Source organism: Haliotis asinina, chromosome 8, assembly GCF_037392515.1.
Source record: "Haliotis asinina isolate JCU_RB_2024 chromosome 8, JCU_Hal_asi_v2, whole genome shotgun sequence".
Lineage (NCBI taxonomy): Eukaryota > Metazoa > Mollusca > Gastropoda > Lepetellida > Haliotidae > Haliotis > Haliotis asinina.
Window position 1 is genome coordinate 29,077,081 of NC_090287.1, and position 15,001 is coordinate 29,092,081.

At 38.3% G+C, this 15,001-nt stretch overlaps 1 protein-coding gene across 2 annotated transcripts in view; it reads left to right on the plus strand.

The window, feature by feature from the left end:
• Positions 1–7,077: 7,077 nt before the first annotated feature.
• Positions 7,078–15,001, plus strand: part of LOC137294747 (ninein-like protein) — an 85,464-nt gene continuing 77,540 nt past the window's right edge. Inside the window, exon 1 of one of the 2 annotated variants that reach the window (XM_067825846.1) lies at positions 7,078–7,255. The gene's annotated coding sequence lies outside the window, so the exon portion shown is untranslated. The remainder of the gene's footprint in view (positions 7,256–15,001) is intronic. The other variant, XM_067825844.1, reaches the window with a different exon arrangement.

The window sequence follows — 15,001 nt, forward strand, 5'->3', positions numbered from 1 at the left end:
TGCATGAAGGTTGTGCACAGTTAGCGATATACAGTGTGTCATCCAGGTGTATATTATGCATGAAGGTTGTGCAGAGTTAGTGATATACAGTGTGTCACCCAGGTGTATATTATGCATGAAGGTTGTGCAGAGTTAGTGATATACAGTTTGTCACCCAGGTGTATATTATGCATGAAGGTTGTGCACAGTTAGCGATATACAGTGTGTCACCCAGGTGTATATTATGCATGAAGGTTGTGCAGAGTTAGTGATATACAGTTTGTCATCCAGGTGTATATTATGCATGAAGGTTGTGCAGAGTTAGCGATATACAGTGTGTCATCCAGGTGTATATTATGCATGAAGGTTGTGCAGAGTTAGCGATATACAGTGTGTCATCCAGGTGTTTATCAAAGGTGTAGGTTGTGCAGAGTTGGCAATATACAGTTTGTCATCCAGGTGTATATTATGCATGAAGGTTGTGCAGAGTTAGCGATATACAGTGTGTCATCCAGGTGTACATTATGCATGAAGGTTGTGCAGAGTTAGCAATATACAGTGTGTCATCCAGGTGTATATTATGCATGAAGGTTGTGCACAGTTAGCGATATACAGTTTGTCATCCAGGTGTATATTATGCATGAAGGTTGTGCAGAGTTAGTGATATACAGTGTGTCATCCATTTTGTGAACATGGTCAACAACCACCACATGTCCACAATGATGTGGTCACATATTTCATTGACATATGCTGACTTTGATCATTAATTGTGTAACAGTAGGGAATGGGTACTGCTGCAAAACCAATTTCAAAGCTGAACAGTGTTTCATAGTTCAGTTCATTACTGTGTCATTTGTTGCTAGATATTTATGTCACTTTTGAATGCAACTGAAAACCTGCTGTATGTTTAACAAGATACAGATTTTGTACTTGATCAAATTGACATGTTTTCTTGCATATGACATTTGACGATGCTTTATTTATGAAAGTCTGCATTAAAGGTTATTGACATGGAATAAATTACTATTTATGATCAGATTGCCTGCAGTGCTAGTGACAGACGTGACATGTCAGTTTCGTTCAGGTTGTGGCAACCATAACGCTGTCTCAGGTTGATTGCGTGTTCTCATCCAGGTCAGTAGTTTCATATTTAACTTGTCTTTTTAAATTTATTACTTTGTGTGAGTTAATTTTGCTTCTAATAGTTTGTATTAAATTATACAGAAACATTGTTGTTTTTGTTTTCATTGATGATTAGAAGTCTCATGGACTTATTTTGTAGTAAAGTCAGGAAACACATCAGACAAATGGCATCAACTATCATGTACCCTGACAGGAAACCTGCTTATTTGATGCACAAATTATATCAAACACGCAGTGCCAAGTAACTGCTCAGTGCTGATTAAATACCTGACCAGCTTTACCTTGTTTGTTTATCATTGTTTAACAATCCCAGTTCATGTCTTGGAGAAAGTTCCATACTGAAATTTGACTCTCCACGACATGTCCATGACTCCCTCTCATGACACCAAGGAGTCAAAATGACTCCTAAATTTTCATGTCTAGGGGAAACACTGCCTGCCATGTACCCATTTTATGTTGGGTGAAGAGAGGCAACGTTTTGAACAAGCTCACTTGCATAAGGTGAGACCACATAAATTTTGTTTCATTGTGGGGTAGGACTGCAAAGCACCAATCCAAGAACTCTGATGATGCATGATGAACTTCACCAGATTTGTGACCTGGACTCTGCACAAGGCCTCACATCACCACATGACTTTCAGATAGCTTTTTAAAGTAGTTTATGGGCAATGGTACAAATATTTCAAGACAGGTTTAAGCAGCAAGCCTGAAGTGTCCGACTGTTGCAGAGAGAGAGATTGAGTGTAGTGCTATGATTGTCATAAGAACAGTATTTGAGGTATGATCAACTTAGCACAACAATGGCTTTATGGAACATGTCTCTCTTCTCATTTTAGACCTTTCCTGAATGAGTAATGTCTGAGTCACCAATCTCCATAATGAATGATCATTTCGGGAACATAGGAGTGTATATGAGCACAGGACATTTCAGTGAAAGTCATGCATATTCATGGTCCGAACAGCATTTAGCCACCATGTTTTTTTATTCATGAACATATGATGGTTGTTTGATTTGTTGTTGAACTGTGCACTCAGTAATGTACATGCTATATAGCAGTGGTCTATAAATATTAATAATAAAATAATAAAAATAACTGGGTTTGGACCAGACAATCCAGTGATCAACAGCATGGACATCAGTCTACACAGATGGGATATGATGACATGTGTCAACCACGTCAGCGAGTCTGACCACTAGTAACCTCTTACGACAAACATGGGTTACTGAAGGTCAGTTTGAACCAATTAGTCAGTTACTGAAGGCCAACTCTATCCTGTATCTTCATGGATGTGAACAGTGCAGGCTAACTATGCATGACTGTTGCTGAAATACACAATATAAACTTGATGGAAACAAATATGTCCATATTAACTGAAAAAGAGCAGGCATGAGATGGGAAATTTAGAACCTGAGGAAAATCTAGAGTTGCACCATTTAGTGTTTCTTACACAGCAGAGTGGCTCGGCAGAAGGGTAAATAATGTGATTTGGGGACTGTGAGACAGGCTGGAAAATATATTTATCTTCTGAGAAGTTAGGATCCACACATTACCATGTGGCATGGAGAGAGGACGTAGGTCGGGAATTCCACAGACCTTTGAGCCCATGCCTCTGTATAAGGGATATTCAACTCTGGTTGATTACATCTGATCTGGGTAGCAACCCCAACAACAACAAAGGTGATAGACTGATCTGTGTGTAGGTTGTCTTGGGGGTCTAACACATCAAAGCGTCAGTAGCGTGATCAAACTGTTAATGTGAGCATGTGAATATGTAATGCCTGATTCAGCACATTCTATCTGTATTGTAATGTGTACCACCCTTTCTTGATTTTAATTTCATCCGTCTTTTCTAAGTACCTACTTATTGCAGTTTCAGTTTTGACAGTCATCGCAGGCACTCGCAATATGCACTGAGATTGTTTCTTCAGTGACGTTCAGCACTACCTCATATGACGCAATGAGTGAGTGAGTGAGTGAGTGCATTTAGTTTTATTCCAGTAGTATCACGGCGGGGAACACCAGAAATGAGCTTTACACACTGTATCACATATGGGGAATCGAACCCGGGTCTTCTGCGTGAGAGCGAACGTTTTACCCACAAGGCTACCCGACTGCCTAAGATGCAAAGAATGAAAGAAAATACTTGAAACAACTGTCATGGTTACACATATTATGATATACAGGATATGAAATTTATAAAATGCTCAGTCAGGTTTTTACGTTTTACTGCTAACTTCGGAAATGTACAATAAGCGGTACATAACATTTTTGTACAAAATTACCGATGCCACGTTAAGCATTACTCACTCACTCACTCACTCACTCACTCACTCACTCACTCACTCACTCACTCACTCACTCACTCACTCACTATTGTCTCATTTCAGAATAGGTTTTTCGCCAAACGAAAAGTCACATGTTTCTGATATTGTTTGTCTCACCTGTAACACTTTACATTACTATATTGTGTGCCCCGTGAAGGTCCCGGGGTAGAATTGGCCTTCAGCAACCCATGCTTGCCATAAAAGGCGACTCAGCTTGTCGTAAGAGGCGACTAACGGGATCGGGTGGTCAGGCTCGCTGACTTGGTTGGCACATGTCATCGGTTCCCAATTGCGCAGATCGATGCTCATGTTGCTGATCACTGGATTGTCTGGTCCAGACTCGATTATTTACAGACCGCCGCCATATAGCTGGAATATTGCTGAGTGCGGCGTAAAACTAAACTCACTCACTCACTCACTCACTATATTGTGTGACTTTGCATCATCTGTTATATGAAGCAATTCGTAATGTACCTCTTGAAAGCACAGTCGTAGGTATAATAGGTCAGTTCCGAAGGGTACATACAGGCACTATATATACACCACGATCATATACATCGACGCAGCCGTTTTTAATGTCTGTTAAGACCCATTCCTAGGGTAATGAAAAATATAATATTGCATTAGCTACACACTATAATGGATCAATTAGAGCATTTTTCATTACTCTGTGGGGCTTGAATATGTACATTTACAACCCCACTGAACAATTATAGCCCAGCAATATTGATCAGTTTCACATGGAGACTGTCAATGTAAGCACGGTTCATTGACTACTGGGAATGCCTGTGAAGGAGTTGACTAACGCTTGTCTCTGAAAGTATGTCTCTGAAACACAGTGTCTCATTTCTTTTTAAATCTAGTGGGCAATTCACGAGAAACTCTACAGGCTGAAAAGGCCTGTTCCTTAAAATAATGAAGTTGGTATCGTTATATTTTCTTCTTTTTGTGTATTACTTCAAAAAGCCGTTCAAAGAATCTGAAGGCTGTCTTCATTTAGGGTTTTAACATCGCAGAAAGGGCTGTTCGGAAGAGAAAAATTGTGGTTCGGCCAAGTGAGAGGACAGCACTCTTCCCAAACCTCCTGTCGCCCATGCCCAATAAACGACATCCTCCTGATCAAAGATCTGATCATAGCCTTGACCTGTGAATTTATTGATTAGAACTGATCTTTCAGTAACATATGCTTGCCGTTTACAAGAAGCGACTTATGGGATCGGGTGGTCAGACTCGTTGACTTGGCTGACACATGCCATTATATCCTAGTTACGTAGATCGATGTTCATGCTGTTGATCACTGGGCAGTCTGGTCCAGGTTCGCTGAGACACTGCTATATAGCTGGCATATTGCAAAGCGCACAGTTCAACAACAAATCAACCAACTAACAGATGTTCACGGATGGTAGTGTGTTCACGAAATATAGCTGGAATGCGGCGTAAAACTAAACTCGCACATTCCCACTTGATAATGGCCTTCATCAGTGTTAAGTCTATATGCAGTATACAGTCAGGTGGTACTATCCCAGCTGCGGATTATCTTGTCAGTTATTGTGTGCCATCTGTGTATTCAATGACAAACGACCCTGGTAAAACTAGGCCATTATGCTATCAATATAACGGCACCTGAAATATAGCGTTTCATCCAAGTATCGATAACACGGTCATACTGTATTGACATGTTTGTAGTTTGACGCACTGATTGACATTATACACAGTCATAGTCCTGCCAAAAGTCGACTCTGGACCAGAAAGACCCGTGATTGAAAGCACGAGCAAATATGACCAAACATTCGTAAAAAATTCTATTCGGCTCCTCCAACAAACGTTGGGCTGATTTTGCCGCTAAATATCATAATTTCCAAAACTCAGCCTGTCAAAAACCTATACATGGCGAAACTCTGTAGCTGCTGATGTCGATGAACAAGGTCTTACAATAATTATTACTAATTAGAATAATCTAGCTTCTCTGACAGCAGTCTCCTCTGCTTGTTTCTTGCGAAAGATCGTTAGTGAGTGAGTGATTTTACGCCGGTAATATTGAAACAACATCACTGTGAGGACTTCCATTTCATGACCTTTCACATAGTACATATATGGAATTCGAACCCGGCCCTTTGGCATGATGAAACATCTGTTAGTTTGGATAAATGCACTCACCGTGACATAGGCACATTACATACTTTATTGATCGCGGGACTTGCTCCATCAACTGATGCGCAGCAACCTGATTTAACATATGTGTACACAGCCGGAAATCTTAATACATATGCACCCACAACAACGCTGACAACAGTATGAAGGTCCGATAGTGGGGATCGATACTCGACATGTGTACAGTACAAATATAGGCGTCCCTGTCAGCAGATTCTGCACGTCACTCAGTGGATTTTAGCTGTACAACGCAAATGTGACATTTTTCTAAGTCTCACGGCCATTATCTTCCGCATATTCACATCCACATGGTAGCGAACATTAATCTTCATTGGCAAAAGTGAACCCTCCCCACCCCACCCCCACCCCCGTATACTGAGGTGCAGGAAATAGTTAACAAAATGCCAGTTCGATATATAACATTATTAACAACGTAAAAGTGACGTGTCACGTGTGTTATAGTTGAGATTACACATTCTTAGTAAAGTACAAATTCTAGTACATGAGACATGTTCTTGGTCCTATTTATTTGGATATTTACTATACACGGATAAGGCGGGCGATCGTTTTAGGAAATTCCAGGTTTTGCCTTTCAAGATATACCGTCAATAACACGGCGTTTATTACGACGAGGTTCTGCTGTTTCCTTTCCCTGGACCACCAACTTTCTGATGATCAAATAAACCGCGATTATTTTACACATACATCTGTGCATACTAGTTTTACAAAAGATGTTATCTGTGGTTTTATCATGAACAGCAGAATTCTCAAATGTTCATTGTAAATGCCTCAATAGTTGCAAAGAACAAACAAGAGCCGTTGTGACGTCAAGGTGGCTATTGTGAAACGTCATCTGTCGTTTCGTCACTACCGATCATACTTACAAGTGGTATATACAATTTATTTTATGCCTGAAACCAGTATGTTTTGTTGCGATCGCATATCAATATTGTGAACAGGTTTTGGAATTAAGCCATCTTCAGTTGATATTTTACACCGACAAGAAACCTCCCTCAGTTAACCTTTACTGAATATTTATATTCTATTTGTATTTTTAATGAACAGATCACTCATGATTGGACATCTCATATCCATCTTACTCCATCTTATAGATCATTCGTGTCCATTTGCCGGTCAGATCGGATGTAAATTGTCCACATCCGTCAATCACAAGTACAAACACAGATGTTCACCTCCTCACCGATTCTTATATTAGTTTTTGCCTTTGTGAGTATGTTTGTTTTTCTAATCATAACAAACCTATTTTATGAAAACGTTCTTTAAATCACCCATGAAAATCTCTGTACATGCACACAGATACACAGAATATTTTAATTTAATGTAAATGTTTGTCAATATTGATGTGTGCAACCGAGCTTGTTTTATGATCGATCGTGGTAAATATAGAACCTGAATCAATAACAACAATAGTAATCAATATTGAATGTCACAGCAAGAACGATAACTCATTTGAATTCATCGCAGCGCCAGCCGCGCGTGTATTCGGATGATATCACGAAAAACATGGGCGACGGAAGGAAATGAACTCTGCTGATTTTGGAGTTTCAAAACATGATTCACAAGCATTGGCAACTTAGAATGGTGTGAATTTCCACCAGCCCCAAACAGAATACAGTGGAAGAGAATGATAAACAGGTATTGTTCGTGAACAGCAACTGGTAATGTTTTCTGTTAGTGACGAGGTCGGTCGAAGAATCGTCACGTTTGACAGCACAGGCGCCAGTACTGCCGACATAATTATTCCATGCAGTAACGGCCAATATACAATGGGTTTTATGCATGGTTTGATGGGTAAGGTGGTATTAGCCCAGTATCGCATGTCTTGTGCCTGTATGGCTCAACTCCCGTATCTGTGGTTGTGTGGTGTATGGGAAACATGTCGGTGAGAAAATGGATACTTCGCGCAGGTGACATCTGGGACTAGCAGTTGTGTGGGTCTTCATTGGATAGGTATAAAATTATTATTGGCGTTCAAACTAGGTTATTTGTGCAGGTTTATATAGATATTTGTATTATTTTTGATTTGGTGTTTCGATAATTTCTGATTTATAAGCAGTTCAGATGTCCATAAATGACCCTAGCTATAGGTGTTGTAATTTCAAATTGATCAATTTTAATGTATTTCAAATTTTACAATGTTAGTGTTAAGCCTTTTTTCTGTAAATGTGAAAATAAAATTAAAAATGGGTCTCATAGTTAACATAATGTTTTGATTAATTTGTATAATCATTTTAATTACTGAATAATTCCAAAAATATCTTGTAAAACACATTCAGATTTACCTGTGACTTGATACAATGTTTCATAAAGTTTTAAGCTATATACCCATAATTTATTGATTATTAGTATATTTATGTGTCAATTTAGATTATTTCTACAATGCATATTCCTACTGATGTTATGATTTTATCTGACAATATATTATAAATGTCATAAAGATAATCAAATCAGTGATGATGACCATTAAAATATACAAACAGGTACAGAAGTGTCTCAAACATTTCTTTCATATAAATGTATATAAATTACATTGATGTTAGCAAGGCTGTTATGGAACAACCTGTATTTCACATAGAATCTTGTTTTGTTTGTTGTTTACTGTTGCATTCAGCGGTTTTGCAGCTATGTGATGATGGCTGGTAAATAAGTCTGGACCAGACAATCCAGTGATCAACAGCATGAGCAATGACCTGAACAATTTCTGAACCTTATTCTATTGTGTACTGTGCCTTTGATTGGGTTTCATAATCTAAGGTAATATAAAACCTACTGTTCTTCTAGAAGGGAGTGGTCATTTAGAATGAGGTAGGGAGAAGGTAGTGAGGTTATGGGACAGTTCATGTGAAAATGACGACAACAGAGGCTCCGCCCAAATTGTTCACTGACAGATAGGATGGGAGAGGGGTGGAAGAGGAGAGTGTGTTATGAAGAAAGGGAGAATAATAAAAATGTGCTGGATGCACAATGACAATGTGTTAACGACAGTTTTCTCATTCAATATAAATCAACATAATTTTTGCTGTGTACTAATTACAATGATTTCAAGTAAGCCTGTGGCTAATGAGATACAAAACAAATGGGGAGGGTAGGTAGTCTGACGTTTAAAGTGTGCACTTGTCACTAATAATACCCCTACCTGTGTCTTAATTTTTATTTAGACTTGTCCCCTGCTGTGGTAATTTTTTGATAAAAGCATTGTCAAGTGATTCTGCACACCACTATTGTATCAATGAAAAGAAACCCCCTTGCTCTTGACATTGCTGCAGGACTATCATTGACTGTCATGGAGGATATGTATTGTTAAAATGTTTCAACCACTGGTTAAATTGAGATAGTAGTGATCTTGATGTTTCATTTTTAATGGTCATTTGGTCATGTGGATAACATGAAGCCAAAGCCCAATGATATGATATTGAGATATCAGCTGTTTGGCAAGTTGACTCCTGAGAGTTTCTGGGCCTTCAGTCATGCCCCACAATAAAACACATGTGATGCATATGGTGTCACCTTAGGCAAGTGAGTTTGTTAAAAATTGCCTCTGTTCACCCAGCAGAAAATGGGTACTTGGTGAGATAAGTCATGCGCCCAAGAGGCAGCTTAGGTTATCCGGGGTAATTATAGTCAGATTCAGATAACAGCATCCTGCAAGCAACTAGTCACATGGATACTTGGCACTATATAAATAAATTATTATTATTATTTGTTTTTAACATTGGTGCTGGAATGAAATAAATTTCCTATGCATCGTATCAACAACTTGGCAAGAAACTAACAACCTTATCTCTATTGTACATTATACATAATGAATGTTTTTTACAAGAGATTTTGAATAAGCAAATCTATATGATGATTGTCTGGTTCAGTCTGATATGCACTGATGAGGTGAACTAAAATACCATAGAGAATTAGTCCAAGGGACATCACTCTAAAAGCACAACCACATGCATGAAGCAACAATCAATAAAAAACCCAAAACAGAACATGAGATTAAATATGTATGAGCTTCAAGATATATTATGAATCACATAATTTAAATACCTTGATGAACCAAACCCAGGAATATATCATTCCAGAAAAGGGTTCTCTTTGACTCTAACAATTGGAGACAAGGGAACTGTGGGTTTGAGTGGGTTTTTGCCAGTTATTTTACTAGTTGTGTTGCAATGAATGATGCTGTCAGTGCATGAAAGATAGCTCGTCCCAAGGTCCAAGATGGGTGAATTTTGTGTAGGACAGGTGGAGTGAATTTTGTGGAGGACGGGTTAAAAAGAAATCTAGTCCGTTCCTCATGTCGGGTCAGTGTTCAGATCTTGATGGAGATGTTGATGATTTGGCTGAAGACTAGTTCTTAAATGTTGTAACAGATCATTCCACTAGAAGAGATTCCACTCCAAGCTCAGTGTGTGCATATTAAATGATAGCTTAAAATAGAACAAACAAGTTGTAGGTCTTGAAATGGTGTTATATTCTATATTTAGAGAACCGGCTAGATTTTAGCAGGACTGGTTAAAATGCTGACCAGCAAGTCCTGTGGACAGGCTAGATTTTCTACATCTTTCCTACACTGATACTTAGATGGTATATAGGTTTGTAGGTTGGTATCAACATCAGAAATAATTTGAGGAAATTCAATATAAAGTTTGTCTTTACTGTGGTAAACTGACATTTACTGTGTAAATCTTGATATGAATAATAAATCATATCACAATTACTTAAGTCATTGTCAGTGAACATGTTTGAGGAATAAGTTTGTTTAAATGAAGTTATGATGAAAGCAGGTATTTCGGTGCATAATTCCTAAAATATATTGGTCGATGGTGAAAACCATTGAGTACTCAGTTGCTAAATTGATTTTAGATGCATGGTCGTGTTTACACAGTGCTGCCAAACAGCTGATTTAGGTGACCTTGACCTTATTTTCAATGTTACACTACTCCTTGATGACTTTTCAAACTCTTGTTAACATGATATCTCATGAAGTGTTGTACCCAGTGTCTTCAAATTTGGTGACAGCTTACATTGGGGGATTACACAGGCATCAGTTGATTTTTGTGCCCATGATCTTATTTTCAATGTTACCATGACTCTTTGACCACTTTTCAAACTTATGTTTAAACATTACAGCCAAAAAGTCTTCAATTTTGTCGCCAGTCAACATTGGGTGATTATGCAGACATCAGTCATTTCATGTAACTTGTGTGTGACCAAAGTGAGTGAGTGAGTGAGTTTAGTTTTACACCGCTTTTTAGCAATATTCCAGCAATGTCACGAGGGGGGACACCAGAAAATGGGCTTAACACATTGTACCCGTGTGGGGAATCGAACCTGGGTCTTTGGCGTGACAAGCAAACGCTTTAACCACTAGGCTACCCCACCGCCCTTTTGTGGCCAAAGAGTAAAAAGCAATGAATATGTTATAAATATTTCATTCTTGTTTAGACATTGCCATATTAGTGGCAAACACTTGTTGTTAAATGCCATACTTAGCATATTACAGCTTATGATAGATTTTTGTACTGGACCAGACAATTCCGTGATTGATATCATGCTATTGATATGTCATCATTACTTTAATGAGTTAGTGTCATGTTATTTGTGTGAGTTTCTGTTATTGGATGATTGAGTGTATTATGTTAAATAGTGGGTGTTCAGATATGAATTGATTCAGGGTTAAAATATGAATAGATACAGGGTTAAAATATGAAGTGATACAGGTTTCAAATATGGATTGATTGAGGTTTCACGTATGAATCAATGCAATTTTGAAATATAAGATGTTACTGGTTCCAGACCTGCCAACTCTCACGCCTTTGGCTTGAGACTCACGGTCGGTTTTAAGCATTTGTCACGCTCTCATGGCAGACATTGATAATCTCACGCTTTTTAAAAAAAATTAATGTAAATGCTTTTTTAGTGAACCTGTTTATAGATAGTTAACATAGATACTGTGGAGTGATGTGTATACATACACTTTGGTTTGTGATGAATGACAACAATTACTGCACTGAAAAGATAGTTGACAGTATTTGCCAACTGTATATTTATTTGTTTTTAGTGAACCAATTTATAGACTGACAGTTAGAGACACTGATGGTTAACCTGGATACTGTGTATATAGTATTCCCAGAAATTATTGAGAATCATGTTGCGTCATGTAACTCATTACGTTTATTAACTTCTGGCGTTTTACTTACATAAACATGTTAAAACATCATCCTTTTACAGTCTCAGTCTTGTTTTAGTACTTTGTTAGACCTCCTCGCTCAGCAATGCATGCCTGAATACGCCTAGGCACACTACCCATCAAAGTTTGTAGGTAATCGTGTGACAGGGTATCCCAATATTGGACCACCTCGGCCTTCATATCTTCAATATTTCTCAGTCCCTTTTGGTTTATTCTGTCCTTCATGACTCCCCACACATTCTCAATAGGGTTTAGGTCTGGTCTGTAACTGGGCCAGTCTAAAACTTGAACATTTTCGCCCGACAACCACTGTTTTGTGTAGCGCGCAGTGTGTTTTGGGTCATTATCATGCTGGAAAATCCAATCATCTTCATACAATGTTTGTGCTGTCGGAAGAAGGTGACCATTTAGAATGTCAACGGATCTTTCTTTTGTCAAGTTTCCCGTGAAAACACAATGGCGTCACTCCGCGGGCCGATATGCCACCCCACATGTGAAACTTCGGGCTATGTTTTGGTTGCTGGTAGATAGGTTTGACAGTATCTTTGGTCCAAATTTTCACAGAATTAGGGAAAAGCCAAACAGAACTTTCATCCGAAAAGAAAACATTATCCCAATCTTGATTTTCATGAGCCCGACACCAGTTTAAACGTTTTTCCTTTTGTGCATCTTTCATCAACGGCGAGGGAATTCCACATTTTTTCACCCAATTAAGTCTCTGTAATTCCTGCCTAACTGTTTCATTGCATACCTGAGGACTTCCTCTGCTATTCATTTCATTTCTGATGTTCTCAACACTTTTCAATTTGCCCCTACTCACAATCTGCCCAAGTCTTCGGCGATCCACAACACTGAATTTCCTAGGCCGACCTGCCTCTGCTTTGTGCTCTATCCCGGTTCCTGTTTGAATATTCTTCAAAGTTCTGTATACTGTAGACAGAGGAATACCATGTCTACAAGCTAACACTTTAGCATCAGCCTCACCCCTTTCAAAATCATCTAGAATGAGCTTTCTTTTCTCTCTTGCTGTAAATTCTGCCATGTCAACACAGGAAGCCGTCTGCTCAGACAAGGGAGATAACTTTTGACGTAATGAGCTGCCTTCTAAGCCTTCAAGAGTTGTCTCCCTTATTTAGTATGCTTAGTGCATAGTGAAAGCCCTTTTTCCAATCTTAGCATCATTAGAAAAAAAACAAAGATTTTCTCAATAATTTCTGGGAACACTGTACCTATTAAAAAGGATATTGTATTTTCCAACATTTATGTTCTTATTTTTCCTCAGCATGGTAATTTTAAAGCACTTTTATGGTGTTAAAAACACTACTTTTCTTCAGAGTCAGGGGGGCTTGGACCTGGACCTGACCTGGGTCTGCAGCCCCTGAACCCCGGCTTCTCAAGCTTTTTTACTTTGGGGGGTTGGAAGCTCTGCCGTTCTGTTACATGAATTGGTACTGGTTTGAGTATTGTATGTTGTGTATCGTATACACTAAAAATATCTATTTATATTGACAAATATGAGTTTGTGATGTCACTGTGGAACATTAGGTGTGTTATCCCTTGGGAAAGTTTATCCGGATAAAACATTACCCGTGAATGCACTTTTATTTTCCATAGTCAAAATTTAAACAAAGCAGACAAAGTCTGCCACATATTTCCTGAATCAAATGTTAGTTTGCTTTGCGTGTATCGGTCAACAGGAAGTAGCTCTCAACCAAGGTTCATCACTGACAGTCGATAAAGAAAATAGTACTCTATAATCTGTTTCGTTAATTGGAAAGAATATGGCGACAGGTTTCTATGAAGAGTATTGTCCAATTACTTTTATGTAAAGAAAAATACAAAGGTTATTTTTTAACCCACTTCATGATATGAACTTTAAATTACCCACAGACATTTACACTTCAGTTGATGGAAATATGTGAATTTGTTTTTCTTCCATTATTTAGAGGTGAAACGTTCATATAAACATTTATCTTACCTTTGCAATCAAGATGTATACAAACCAATGAAATTCTGAAGACTTTCAAGTGAACAAGACTATTGTTTGTGCTGTAACAATACAAGGGTCTGTGTACTTTTATGTGTAAAATAGCCCTCTTGTACTTTTTATATATTGGACTGTATCCATTCATCTCCTCGTGCTTGAAAATAACACAAGTAGCTATGCCAAGATGTTCATATTGTACGCTAAAGAAGTTGATCATCCGTAAAGACTTGCCATTCCTGTGTGTAAAATAGTTACACTTTCAAACTCTTTACTTCGTCATTACTTACAGAACAGTGTTTTAGAAATATATTATCCCCAGCAGTGTGTTTGGCTTGAAGTGCGGGATATAGTGTTGGGCTCCATCTGTATGTAGGTATGTAGAAATTGGAATATCTTAACAACCACTGACTTGATTCTCTTCAAATTTGGTACCTAGGTTTATCACACTATGAAAAAGGCCCAAGTCAGGTTTGGTGACCATAATCTTCAAAGGGGACTTTAACGGTTTACCCTTGTCAGCGAGATATCTCAAGTACCATTCACTGAATTAATATCTGACACCAAAGTTCATCTAGGGAAGACACAGGGCCCAGTTGATTGTAGTGACTCTCATGTGATTTTCAAGGTCACAATGCCACTTTGAAGATTTCAGCATGTTATCCTGCATGTTAAGATATCTCAAGGACCATTCACTGGACCTTTTTTATAATTGACACCAAGCTTCATCTAGGGAAGGTGCAGGTCCCAGTCGATTTTGGTGACCTTCACATAATTTTCAAGGTCACAGTCACACAAGATTTCAGCATGTAAACCTGCATGTTAGGATTGGCAGTGAGGTATCTCTAGAACAGTTTATTGGATTCTCTTCATAGACTTTCAAGACTTTTGCGAAGGTATTTTGATAAGCGCTGTCCTTATTACATAAACTCTGACATTCATGTCCAGGTCACACTGAGTCTTGAAAATATTTGTGTTATTTCTATAACAACTACAGAGCAAGATATCAAGAGAGGTTGACAGGGAGTGTTTTTGTTGACTTTTAACTTCATATTAAACAACGATCTTCACTTTCATTAACTTTAATTGGATAATTTGTGGCGGGGGATTATTTTACCTTGGTGACAATGCTTGTTTTATCACAGAACATTATTGAGTTACAGTGATTTGTTAATATGTAGAAAATGCCAAAAGTGTACCTGTCGATTACAAC